Source organism: Cryptomeria japonica, chromosome 8 (assembly GCF_030272615.1).
Source record: "Cryptomeria japonica chromosome 8, Sugi_1.0, whole genome shotgun sequence".
Classification (NCBI taxonomy): Eukaryota; Viridiplantae; Streptophyta; class Pinopsida; order Cupressales; family Cupressaceae; genus Cryptomeria; species Cryptomeria japonica.
The window spans coordinates 236,725,633-236,740,150 of record NC_081412.1 but is presented as its reverse complement, the minus strand read 5'-3'; positions in this window follow the sequence as shown (position 1 = coordinate 236,740,150).

Here is a 14,518-nt window from a genome sequence, read left to right as displayed (position 1 = left end):
AGAATGTAATTGATATATTGCATGGAATTGCCCATATTTTTTATTCTAATGTCATGCCTATCAAGAGTTGTTCTGAAACCCTAGGTTGTTCACAACCTCCAACACACGTCAATCCTTCAATTTATTTGACTACTCATATGAATAGTATTCCTACTTTTACCTCCAACATCATGGCTAATTCAACTCAAAATGTCATTCCTACAACCATTGGTCATGGGGGAAATCCCTCTTCTTTATTTAATCCTCCATCTTTACCTATGTCTTCCATGAGTGTTCTTGTTATTCCTCCTTTAAGTGTCCCTTTCCCTACCCAATCATCACCTATGCCTACCTATCATAATGTCCCACCACCTTATTCTTAGTCCATGCCTTCTTTCAATAACATCACACCACCTTCTCAATCAACTATGTCTAACATCAATTCTTCTACCGAAATGACAATTAACAATCTTTCTCAAATCATGTCTTTAGGTTACAACAATAAATTGCTTCTATGAGTCAATCTAATTTTAGTGTGCCCACATTTGTTGTTGCGAGCCCACTTTCTCTTGATATTGTTAAAGCCATGCCACCTAAACATGTTGAGGTTTCAACATTGGAACTCTATAATGGAAAAGGTGATCCTCTTACACATGTCAAAACATTTCAAACCTTGTGTACTGATTTTGTTTATAATCAATGATTTCTTGCAAAATTGTTTACAAGAACACTAAGAGATAAAGGATTTACAATGGTATTTCTCTTTTCCTTCTTACTCGATCACCTCCTTTCAACAATTGGCAAATGCTTTCATCTAATAATTTCAAAACAAAATTGGTCCTAAAATCACTTTGATTGATTTAATGCATTGTAAACAAGGTGTTAAAGAAAAAGTGACTGATTTCATTGGTAGATATAAGAATTTGTGTGCTCAATTTTTTTTCATGTACCTGATAATGATATTCAAATAATTTTCATTTCTAATTTACAAAAAGATATCAGGGAAAATCTTCTTTTGTCTAAGTTTACTTTCTTTCCGTAGTTGTGTGCAACACTCCACAATTATCAACTGGTTGTGAGTCAAATGGAGCAATCTACTCCTATTGATCCGAGTGATAAGGGGGAGAGTTTTCAACAACTGTTTGCGAAGTTCAAACCAACAAAAATCTTCATCAAGTTCAATGATACAATCAACAACAACAATGTGAATGCTACAACAGGTGTGCCTTCTATTTCTAAAATTTTCCAAAGAGAAAGACAATTTACTTTCTTGAATGAATCTTTAAATGGTATTATGTCTCAATTGTTGCACATAAATATTATCAAACTCCCTCCTATAAAAAAAATTGGTCCTTCTAAACCTGCAACACCTTATTTTGATAACAATTCCTTTTGCCAATTTCATCGTCAACCTGGCCATGATACTAAGAAATGTTTTGCATTAAAAAATAAGATTCAAGACTTGATTGATAATAATACTATATCTATGGCAGGTGCGAATGATAAAGGGAATAAATCAATAGTTCCTCCTAATCAAAATCTTAATATTTTCACTAATCCCTTGCCTTCTCATACCTCTAACATTATTGAGATTGGGCCTAATTCTCTCTTTTCTGAAGAATTCACCTCTATGGCTCCAAACTTGGTTAATATGGTAGAAACACAAGATATGCCTAAGGATCCTTGTCTTACATTTGACCCTAGAGAAACCATTAGAGCACCGGATGGCCCTTTATACATAGTTACGAAGGTTAAGGATATCTCTTATCGTGGTGCCTTGATTGATCCCTCTTGCATGGTTAATATCATAACTGAAGATTATCTTTTCACTTTACGATTGCATAAACAAATATATGATGCTTATATTATGGTTGTGAAGTTATTTGATGGTCTATCTTGTCCTACCATTGCTTCTATCACCCTTCCTGATGAATTTCATACTAAATCCATGGATGTTGACTTCGTTATCATACCTTCTTTTGAGAAATTCCGTGTGAAGTTGGGCTATCCATGGATATCTTCCATGAAGGCTATTGCTTCTCTGATCCACAAGTGTTTGAAATTTCCTCACAATGGAGAAATCATAACCATGAACCATAGCTTATTTCATCCATCTGAAATAAGCCCTAGTGTTCCTATTGATCTCTTTTGCCCTAAACAATTTCAATCTCTTCCATCAAGGAGTGATGCTCTTTTTCAATCTTATTAAAAATGGAAGAATGATATGATTTTAATCTTAAGTCAACCTAGATATCCAACACTTGACATTCCTATTACTCTTCAAGATAAGCTTCTTCCCCTCATAGATAGAACTAATCTCCCTCCTAAGGAAGATTGCCCACCTACCTATGGATGTGACTTTACCTTCTCTTAAGGAGAACAAAAAATATTATTCCTAAGGTTAGATCTATACCTCCTCCTCATGATGGACCTGGTCTCCTTCCTACACCTAATATTCCTCCTTTCTATAGTGCAGTTCCACCTCCTTCTTCTTATTGAGAGAAGATGCTTGCTTCTCCTATTGTTCAACCAAAAAGACCTTAACCTAAACATTCCACTATCAAGGAGAGAAACATTCCTACTTTGTCAAGTGTTCCTCCTCCTTCTCGGCCTTCCACTAAGACTCGATGAAATCATTGGGCAAGAGAAATTCGATGAAGACATCATGTTTGAGCTCGTGAATCTATCCCTCAAAATACTCAATCTCCTCAAACTTTGACAGTTAGCATGATTCCCTTTTCTCCTAAGAAAGATGTTCAACCTACATCTGTAAATCCTAAGTTGCACAAAACATGTGATGGTTTTACTCCTATTCATGTTCTTGCTCCTCTTTCTCTAATATTTGATGAAGAAATGGGTGAAAATTAAATAATGGTAATACAAATTCTAATGCTTCTGATAGTGAGTATGAGTATGCTTATGTGGACAAGCATTTATCAACTAAATTTTCACCAACCCTAATCCTAGCTCCTAGAATCAAACAAAGTGACTTACAATGAGCATAGTCCTTGTTTGGATCTTGTGATAGCTCCATCTGTTGTGCTTGATATTGCTCCTCTGGCATGTTTCTCACCTTCCCAAAATAGTGATCAATAAGATCGGGAGGTAGATGTCATGATAGATTAGCAATATTAGCACTGTAAATCTTTCTCCCTTTCCTTTCTTTCTCTTTTGTGACCATTCTTCTATATGTATCCCTTTTCTTCTATTGTTCCCTTAATGTCTGCTTGGGGATGATGCAAAGAATTGAGATATTTTCTTGGTCTCTTTCATGTTGACTCAAAATAAATCCTCTCTGCCCTTTCTTCTAAGGTAGTGTCCTTCAATGGGGAATGACAATTATTATATGCATATACATACATGATACACATGAGTTATCATACAAAATACCAACCTCATGTTTTGTGTTCATTATCCTTGGGTTTATTCCTCAAATGGGGGCTAAATCCTTACAATAAAGTGCTCCCTCCTTCTCTTTCTCTTGGGCATATCCTACCTTAAATAAATCACTCCTGATAAGGTGTGTGTGATCTCTTTAACATGGGGGCATACACTGTGCTCATATTTTCCTTCTTTGATACTTAGAATTACTTAGTGATGTTGTTTTCCTTTGTAATCTTTGGTATCCTTTCCTTCATGACTCATAGCGAAGGGAAGTTTTCTACTTGCAGTCATGGTTCTCCCCTTCTCGATCTTCCCTTTTACTTTGTCAATCGAAGTCATAAGATCCTAAGTCCATTGGGGGCTTGGTGTATCTTGCCTCCTTGACATGGTAAAAGTCTTTCAATCTTGTTTCCTTGTACTTTACTAGCAGTATTGGCATATGCTTATACTCCCGCTAAAGTGGGGGCTAAATTTAGTATCATAAAATTGCAGCCCAAGAAATTTTTTGATTGCATTAGGGTTCTCATGCACGCAATATCAAATCCTCTAGCCTATTTGGAGACCGAAGATTGCTCACCCCTCACAACAACTTATTTCTTGGCCTCTACATCACCCTGTCTGCACTCTGCCCTAGTGAAAGGGGTAGGATATGGGCGTGGTGCCACTGTCCCCCCTTGGACAGGGATGTGGCACCCTTGTCCTCCTAGGACAGGGGCATTGTGCCCCTGTCCATGCCCTATTTTAGGGAAGGACCCTTCCTAGGGTTGCATTGATGGTTGTGCATTGGGCAGGAAACTCCACTGATGTCGGTCTGTGATGAAAACCAAATCCACTAAAATGTATTTAAGGGGAAATCATCCTCTCATTTTCATAGGTTTAAGTTGGATGAGTGGGAAGTTTACATGAGATCAAGTATTCAAGAGCATTCAAGCATTCAAGCATTCTTTTCCAGCATTGAGCATTCCCAAGTCTCCTTCAAGGCTAGCTATTGCATTCAAGTCAAGGATTTGACCATTGAAGAGGAGATTGATTCCAACATTTAATTCTACATGAGCATTTCTACAACAACCTCCCTTGAGGTGATTTACAATTCAGTCTTTCATTTACAACTGCTTGGAAGTACTTTCTTTCATTACTTGGTTAATTCCAAAACTAGGGTTTGACCTAAAGGAAAATCCCCAATCCCAACCCATTTTTCTCTCTTTTCTGTGTGTAGGTTGTAGGTGTGCAACTATACTTTCATATTCGGGCTCCATTTGCAGAGGCAGAAAAAACCTTTTCGTTTCGTAGATTTTTTGGAGGACCATGTACATTCCTGCCACAGTTTGGGTAACTTTTCCTCAAATTTGTAGGGCAACTTCGTCTTGACATATTACTACCAGATCTAGGTGGACACCTTCATCCCATATTCCGATCTCAAGTTATAATTAGTTCTTTGTCACTTTTGCACTACATCAATTCCTTTCCATTTCAAATAAGGAAGAGGGGATCAAATTATCATTCCCATTCCATTTAAAATTCAATCTTCATCTTTAAAGGTTGAATATAGTGAAATCTCCTCTCTTCCAAATATAATTTAGTGAAAAGTGTTTGAAGGGTAATCAATAGTGAAATTCTTATCTCTCTTTGAGAGAAAGGGTAGTTTTCCTCTTGATCTCTCCAATCACCATTTTTCCACATTATAGTTAGTTTAACAAATATCAATTTATATATAGTTAATCTTGACTTGTCATTAATTTTCTAATAACCAAACCACTTTATCAATAATTTACTAAATAAGTCTCTATCTATCTAATTTCTCATGCAATTTTTACATCCTTGGGAATTATATTTATTTAAAGAAATCACTATTTTTGGCAATAGTATTATCAGTAATGTCAACTTGAAGTCTAAATATATGTGTTCTCCTCAATGATGTGTAATTGTTCCATTGTCATTGATGTCATTGTGTTGTCATGGCTTTATGAGGAAGGCATTATACGATACTAATAGTTGATGGTTTTAGTTGCTTTGGGTTGTGGATGTCCACCATTGTTGATGCTTGATGTCTACATTCAGCACATGTGTTGATGGTGATGATGATAGTATAATGATGATAGGTTGTGGATTGATAGAATGATGATGATGATGATGATGATGATGATTACTGGAGTCTATTTTCCTTGGACCTAGCACTCTTGTTTAAGCTAATGTTGTTTTTAGAATGTTTATAATATGATGATATGTGATATGCAAGAAAGAGTATTTAAAGTCTGACTGGAAGAATGCTCTACATTCCTTTGCATTTGAGGATTTGGTCTTTCTTATTTGAACATGATGTTTATTCTTCATGGATACTACACTATTATCTTTTCAAATTCCTACTATTGCAGTAAAAGTGATTAGCGATTGCTGCTTGTTAACAATTTAGTTATCTCTCAAAAGTGGATTTAGTTGGTTTAGAAAATGCGTTGGATTTCCCGCATTGATGTTTCAAGTGCTACAACTTGAAGGACATTCTTGTAATGCTTGTGCATTATCTTGATTCTAGTTTTGGGTTTTGATATTTTCTACAAAAAAGATGTATTGATGATTATTTTGTTCATGAATGTGCTTCTTAGAATTCTACCAATGAAGTGTTATGTATTTGTTTGTGTTGCACCACAATGTATATATGTGGTAGTGAGAAATAAGTATTTGGTAATGTTGTTGGATGTTTTAGGAATATCCTCACATGCTCTGCATGGTGTTGAATGATCAATTTTGTGTTGTGTTATGTCTAATGTTGTCTTTCTACATAATTGTTGTGGTTTGGCCAACAAAATTTAATTTTCTATCTTATGCTATGATCTTAATGTTATGCTTCAAGTTTGGAAAGTACATTAAGGTGTATTTGGGTCCTACCTTAAGCATGCAGGGATTCACTTTAAGTTAATGCATTTGGATGATATGTTTTGGGCTGAGCAATTATGTGTTATGTACATTGTTTATCTACACATTACCTTGTTGTTTAGCTTGGATGATGGTACCAACATGTGTATATTTTTGGAGATTATTAGAGAAGTGTAATGTGTTGTTTTAGGTTCTCTCTATCTCCTAGATTGGACTAGATTCACCATAATTTTGTTTGGTGACCAATTTGATAGGACTTATGCTTGTCATCTATTTTGCCTCACCTAATTGATGTTTTGATATGTAAAGGTTGATACATATATATATATAGAAGATCAAATCAATATCGATAGTGTGTTGTAGTTAAATGGATGAGTTAAGAGTGTGTGAATTAGAATATATAAGCATACTTTAATAATATTGTAGCACCATAAAATTGCGAACCCCACAATTTCGACACATCTTAAGCCCTCACCTATGCGACTCCACCTCCCTACTCAATTAAGACTTCCCTCTATGATTTCATCCTGAGTCCCCTCCCATTGTAGTCCTTATGCTACCTCAAGACCTTGTCTAGGATCCAAGATAGGGTAGGACAGGGGTGTGGCACCCCTGTCCCCCCTCTTAGGGTGTCCCTAAGATAGGTCCATCTGACCCTTAAACATAATTTTCTCTCTAGGGATTTAAATTCTTCTTTGCCATCCTTCAACAGGATGAAAATTAATCCTCTTAGGCATGTATAAAAGGAGACATAATTCCCTCATTTGATAGATATGAGACATATTGGAATAACATGATTTAAGTAAAACTCAAGCGAAAGGTCTTCATCAACCATTCAAGTCTTCAAGCATCCATCAAGTTCTCTTCTTCATGTGTCTTCTTCATCCATTGGAGAAAAATTAAAACATTCATTTGCAAACATGTGTGTGTGTTAGGGTTTTATCATGTTACATGCCATTTTATACAATGCTTGTGATTACATTCAAGAGGAAAAGCAATCATCATCAACAAATTGCAGATCTACAAGGTATACATTTCCATCATTTATATTTAAGCATTTGCAATTACTTTCTTTCAAGGTTTATTCCTCAACCATGGTTTGCATCATCTGCAACAATTATTCCCTTCTTTTTTTTTGTGTAGGTTGCAGGTGCATAGCTGTAATTGGAGGTTTGGACTCCATTTGCAGAGATGAAAACACCCTTTTCAGTGTGCAGATTTTTCAAGGGACCATGTGCACTTTCAACATGGTCTTGATGATTTTTCTCCAAATTTGTAGGGAAGATCCATATAAGTCTAAATACCTCATATTCGAAGTTACAACACAATCCCAAACCAGTAGCTCCTCATTTCATCCATTTTATCTCCCTTTTCTGCATAGTCAACATGTCAACTCTCCTATTTACAAAAGAGGGTAAATCTCATTCTAACCCTTGCAGTCCACTTGGTATTTATATACTTATTTCCCTCAGATTTAGATCTAGTGGATTCAAGCCCCTCTTTTGAATGCAAAGTATCTCCTAAGTGAAAATCATCCTAGTGACTTCCCTTCTCTCTCCTAGGTGGGGAGTCACTAGGGTTCAATTTTCCACTTTACATTTTGGTGAACCCGATGTCTTACACTTTAATTCTGATTTCTTATTGTTAGATCTAAATTATTGCAATTTGAATTTCAAAATTTCATTTCCAAGTTTGATCTTTTTACAAATTTTAGAGGTTAATTGTATAGAAACCCTATTTTTTTCATTTTGACAAAATTGAGCTTGTGAAGTGTAGCATTTTAATTGATTGTTTAAGATCTGATTTCTATTTCAAAATTAAAATTAAAATTTGTCTTTTTATTCTAAAAATTAAGTGGTTAAAAAACAAAAACCTAATTTTTAAGAATCTCCTATTTCAACCTTTGACTGCTAATTTGATTGATATAGACATCTCCAAATTGATTGTTTTTTTTGATTCCACAATAAAATCATAATTTCTATCATCCCTAAAAAATTCAAAATAATTTGGTCGGACCAAGTACACTTTACACTCGGTCCCTAGCTTTTTTCTTGGAATTTTAGGAGTTGGAAGTGAGTGTGTTTTTCTACTTAAATCTAGAAAATTGGTGCACTTTATCAATTTTTTCACCCCTTAAGGTTGAATACAAATTCCAATTTTCACACTCTTAACTTTTAAATTAATTTTCATAAAAGGTCCTAATTTTAGGTCTTCTTTTCAAGTTAATCAAGATTTTAATTAAGTGACTTTCAATGGCAATCAATGGATTAGATTTATTTTCTATTTCACATATGATTACATTATTGTTAACATATATTTAATACAATCATGTGTTGGATAATGGCTTCCTTCATTTAATGTTTGTTCTTTTCATTCATGGCACTTGTTCATATTGTGTTGCTAGGTTTTCAAGGTCATTTCATTTTCAATTTGATCTTAAAGCTTGCATGTACCATTTTTTTTGCATTGTGGTGATGATATTAACTAAATGCATTTCATCACCTTAAGGCTTTTGTAGATCCCAACCCTAGAGACTCTAATCCTTATACCTCTCCTAGGGTATCTTGTGTGAATAAGATGAGAGTTAATATTCTAACCAATGATCTCTTTAAAAAAGAGCAAGCATTGGAAACCAATATGGGCCCATCTTCTTCTCATACACATACCCTTTAGAAAGAGGGGCAAAATCAAACTATTAATATTCTTACCTCTTTAGACCCTCCTTATTCTCCTAGGACCTATCTTCAACACCAAAGTATATGTAGAGAGGATGATGTTATGCATTTTATTCATCATCTTTCCCCTCACATAGAAATGAGTAAAGATGGGTCTTTAGATGATGAAGATGTTCATTCACAATTCCCCAAAAAGGCTAAGCATGAAAAAGGAAAGTCGATTATCCTTTCACACGATATTCCTTCTTCATCTACAAAACCTTTTATTCCCCCTTAGACATCAGGTTTCAAATAAATTCATGATCTTATTCCACCATGTAGTCATTTGGAACATTCTTATAGTCATGGCTTTAATATGATAACAAAACAAGGTCTTAGAGGCATGGATTGGGGAAATTTGAACAAGGAATTTGTGTCCCTATAAACCCTCCTATGCAAGATACTACAAAAGGTATAGGAAATGATACTCCTCTCTTTAAGGATGAGCTTTTTAGGCTTGAGAATTTTAAGAAATACCTTCAAAGACAACAAATTAAAAGAGCCCACAAAAATGCTTCTTCTTCAAAACGTCCTTTCTTCTCATTTCATCAAACACATGATCATAATGCTAATGATTGCCCTGATTTTCAAAAATCTATTCAAAATGGTATAGACAGTGGAAAAATTAGGATTGTGGATGATAATCCTTCTTCTTCTAAAAATTATTCTCCTCCATTTCAAGAAAATGACCTAGAAAACATTTTATCATCCTGAAAGAATAGCTACAAGAATCTATTGGAGATTGACATATGATAAGAATATTTCATTTCCTCCTAAAAACCAAAACAAGAATCTTAAGCAATTGAAAGGTGAGTAATATTGCATTTTTCATGATTCATATTTACATTCTCTTGGGAAACGTCATGCATTTAAGAAATTTGTTCAAAAGCAATATGATCATGCATGAATTTCTCTTACAATAGATCTAGCTATCTTCCTTGACATGAACACAGTGCCTTAGCACTTCTTTTATTTTCATGTTGCTCTTCACCCTATGACATAACTAGCCAACTTAACTAGGGGCTCCTTATCATTTATGGTGGTATTGTTCAATTTTAAATAATTTCAAGTAGCAACATGAAGCTCACTTTTCTTCTTCTTTCGATTAATTCATCTTCGTGCATTACTAGATCTCCTTTCTTGCATAGAATTATAATTTTTCTTTAGGTTTTCCTTTTTGCTTAAATAGGAGTATCTTTAATGAGTAATACACTTCTTTTCTTTCCTTCATTCTCTTAGAAAAATTACCTCTCCTACGGTTTCGGTTATTCACAAGTATGATATGCCCCTAGAATGGAATGGTCTCTCTTGGAGTACATGACCCTTCCTTGAGAGGATTTGTTCCATTAGGGAGGCATATCGGTTGAAAATGATCTCCATTATAAGATGTGTAATGTTTCTCCTTGTTACTCTCACTTGGGGGGAAAGGATTCCACTCCTTTCTCTATCTTTCTATCTCATTTATCATTATTTCCTTTAGGGGCTTCATTTTTCATGTGTGATTATCTTTCTTACAATGGTATGTTCTTATGACTAAATCCCTCTTGGGGAATATGTGATGCTCTTTCTCTCTTATATTAGAAGATTACCACTTCTTGAGATATGTATTTTGCATATACTGATGTCTTTTCTTGCATATGTTCATGTAAGTTCATTGTGCATTTTCTTATGTTTAATCTCTCTCTAGAAGATTGTGTAAGATCTTATTGTTGTCTCTACACTTAGGGGGGCAATGATTTCTCTATATTTTTGGAGTGATCCACTCTTTCCTATGTTGTGGATGGTGTGAGTTTCATTACTTGATGTTATTCCTTGTGTGAAATCATTGTTCTTTTCTTAAGGGTATCTCTTATACAAGAGGTGTAAGTCCTTGATTAACAACCTCTTTTACACTTGGTAATGTACATCTATAACAAATTCACCCATCCACATTGGGATAAAAGTGATTCATCCTTTGTCAAGATTCCCTTTTACCTACCAATAGTAGGAAGGATTGAATTCTTGCCTCTTTTATGCTTTATTCTAGACGATGTTATTTTTGTCTAAGACAACTCCTCTTGGAGGGTAGATGTCTTTTGAACAAAGATTTCTTCTCTTCCAAGGATCTCCTTTACACTTTTAGCAAAATATCTATTTTCAACTATCTTACCCTTTTGTGAAGAGTGTTCCCTCTCTTGCTTGGATTTATGAAATTGTTGCATGATTAATATCTTCTGCTTTCCTTAAGATATCAACATTAAACTATATTGACATCTTAAGGGGTGGGTGCCCACACTACTCCTTTTGTATTATATTTCTCTAGCGCATTGTATCTCTTATATAATAGGTCATTCTTGGAACTAGAGGATAACCTCTTAGAGAAATATGTTGCCACTTTTCTCTTATATAGTGGGTCATTCTTGGAACCAGAGGAAAACCTCTTAGAGAAAGATGTCACCACTTTTCTCTTATACAGTGGGTCATTCTTGGAACCGGAGGGTAGCCTCTTAGAGAAAGATGTCTCCACTCTTCCCTTGTATAGTGGGATCTTCTTAGAACCAGAGGGTAGCCTCTTAGAGAGAGATGTCACCACTTTTCTTTTATGCAAGGTGATTATTCTTGGAACTAGAGCACATTCTCTTAGAGAGAGATGTCATGCCTTTATTGACATTTCTACTATATAGGTTGTAGCATACTTGGGCATAGAATCCTATGAGGTTCTTCGAACCTTACTTGCACACATGCATATGAGGTTGAGTGGAACTAACGACATTCTCACCTTCCTCCCTTACATGGATCACCGAGACAAACTCTAGGGGCTAGTTTTCCATGTCCTTTTTCTCCATGGATCACCTAATTCCAGGGGTGAGATGTCCATTGTTTCCTCTTGTTCACCTTTCTTCTCATGGATCACCAAAGCGTGTATTCATGTCCTCTCTCTCCTTCCTCTCATGAACCCATAGTTTTACTATTGATGGTTCATGGATGATGTCATCTTTGCTCTTCTATGTGATTATTGGTGTTTATTTGATGGCATTGGTCTTTGTGTTTCAATTATTTATTTGAGACATTTGTATCGAGGTCTCTATGGCTAGTTGATGTGTGGTCTTGCATTTTATTTTTTTCGTGTGCCTTTTGTGCTTTGTCTTGTGTTTTTTGTCTTGTCCTTTTTGTTTTGTGTGCTCTTCCATATATTTTAGTGAGTTAAGATCCTAAGATTGGGGGATTTGTTCCTCAAGATTATTGATGTCTTATACTCCTTGTGGTATTGCTTTGTATTTCTCATCTTAATCTCTCTCTTTCTTCTACTTTACTGATAGTATTGGCATAATCCATACTCCCGCTAAAGTGGGGGCTAAATATAGCTTGAAAAAATTGTGACCCCTGCAAATTCAACCACATCTTAGGCCCTCACCTATGTGACTACATTTTCCTACTCAATTAAGACTCCCCTCTATGCTTTCATCCTGAGTCTCATCCCATTTTAGTCCTTATACTGCCTAAAGACCCTGTCTAGGCCCCAAGATAGGGTAGGATAGGGGCATCACACCCCTATCCCCCTTGGACAGGGGCATGGCGCCCATGTCCCCCCCCTCTTAGGCTAGCCTTAAGATAGGTCCATCTGATCCTTAAACATAATTTTCTCTTCAGGGATTTAAATTCTTCTTTGTCGGCCTTTGGTGGGATGAAAATTAATCCTCTTAGGCATATATAAAATGAGACATCATTCCCTCATTCGATAGATACAAAACATATTGGAATAACAGGATTTAAGCAAAACTCAAGTGAAAGGTCTTCATCAAGCATTCAAGTCTTCAAGCATCCATCAAGTTCTCTTCTCCATGTGTCTTCTTCATCCATTGGAGAAACATTACAAATTAATTTGCAAGAATGTGTGTGTGTGCTAGGGTTTTGTCATGTTACAAGCCATTTCATACAACACTTGTGATTACATTCAATAAGGAAAGCAATCATCATCAACAAAATGCAGATCTACAAGGTATACATTTCCATCATTTACATTTAATCATTTGCAATTACTTTCTTTCAAGGTTGATTCCTCAACCAAGGTTTTCAAACCCCTATCCACAAAACTTCTTCCTTTCTTTTTTGTGTGTAGGTTGCAGGTTGTAATTGTAGGTTTGGACTCCATTTGCAAAGACGGAAAAACCCTTTTTGGCGTGTAGATTTTTTGAAGGACCATTTTCACTTTCAACACAGTCCAGATGATTTTTCTCCAAATTTGGAGGGCAAATCTGTATCAGTCTAAATACCTCAGATCTGAAGTTACAACACAATCCCAAACTGATAGCTTCTATTTTCATCCATTTTATCTCCCTTTTCTGCATAGTCAACAAGTCAACTCTTCTATTTACAAAAGAGGGCAAATCATATTCTAACCCTTGTAGTCCACTTGGTATTCATATCTTTATTTCCCTTAGATTTGGATCTAGTGGATTCAAGCCCCTCTTTTGAATGTAAAGTATCTCCTAATTAAAAATCATCCTAGTGACTTCCTTTCTCTCTCCTAGGTGGGGGGTCACTAGGGTTCAATTTTTCACTTTACAGATATTATCATTGCATACTTTTGTAATCCAAAGACAATGAAAGTGGAGTGCTCATTGTTGTTGGAGTTGATATCTTGTAATAGTGATCCAAGTACAATTTCATATTTGAGGATGACTTTATCTTTGTAATTTAGATGTTCATGTACCTTTCTAGGAGATAGTGGATCTTCTTAACAAGTCTTTATATCTTTCCTTGGAGCAAAGAGATTCAACTTGCAAATCCTTGTGTGTATTTCCTTTGGATTGTACATCTTAGCCTATAAGTCCTTTTAGGTGGCACTGTGCTTCTTTGGTAGTGATCCTGAAATAGATTTGTAATCATTTCATACATTCTGAGTTGAATCTCACCATGGTTTTTCTATGTTTGGGTTTTCCACCTAAATCTAGTGTTCACTTCTGCATTATGTTTCATTATTTTTATTTTTCATTTGTGTTGGTAAGGTTAAAAGTAAGTTGATATTTTTTGGGGAAAATAAAATTGAAGTTTAGTTTTTTAAGGCCCAAATTGATTCACCCCACCTCTTAGTCCCAAGGTGTGTTCGACAATTGGTATCAGAGTCATGTTCCTCTAGAATATTCTTAACTACTTGAAGCAGATCTAGAATGACACAAGATGGATCTCACAATATTGCCAAGTTTCATGGCACAAGCAAATCTTTATAGAATATGAGGATGAAATCATATCTAAAATCTATGGAATGTGGAATTTGAAACTCTATTGTAGATGGTTATACAACTTAATATAATATGCTTACTATCTTCATATGAGATTAGGTCACATGTGAACAATGGAAAGGAAAGGAATGTAATTACGAGTGGACTATTTGATACTAAAATCTACGGTGGACTCCAAATCCACCAAGGATGTTTGGGAGAAACTTATTAGCATTTATGAAGGAGACAAGAAGATAAAGCAATTCAAGTTGTAAAATCTCAAAAACAAATTTGAGAGCTTAAAAATGTTAGAAGATAAAAGTATTGATAGCTACATGCATCGAGTAATAGATGTAGTTACTAGAATCC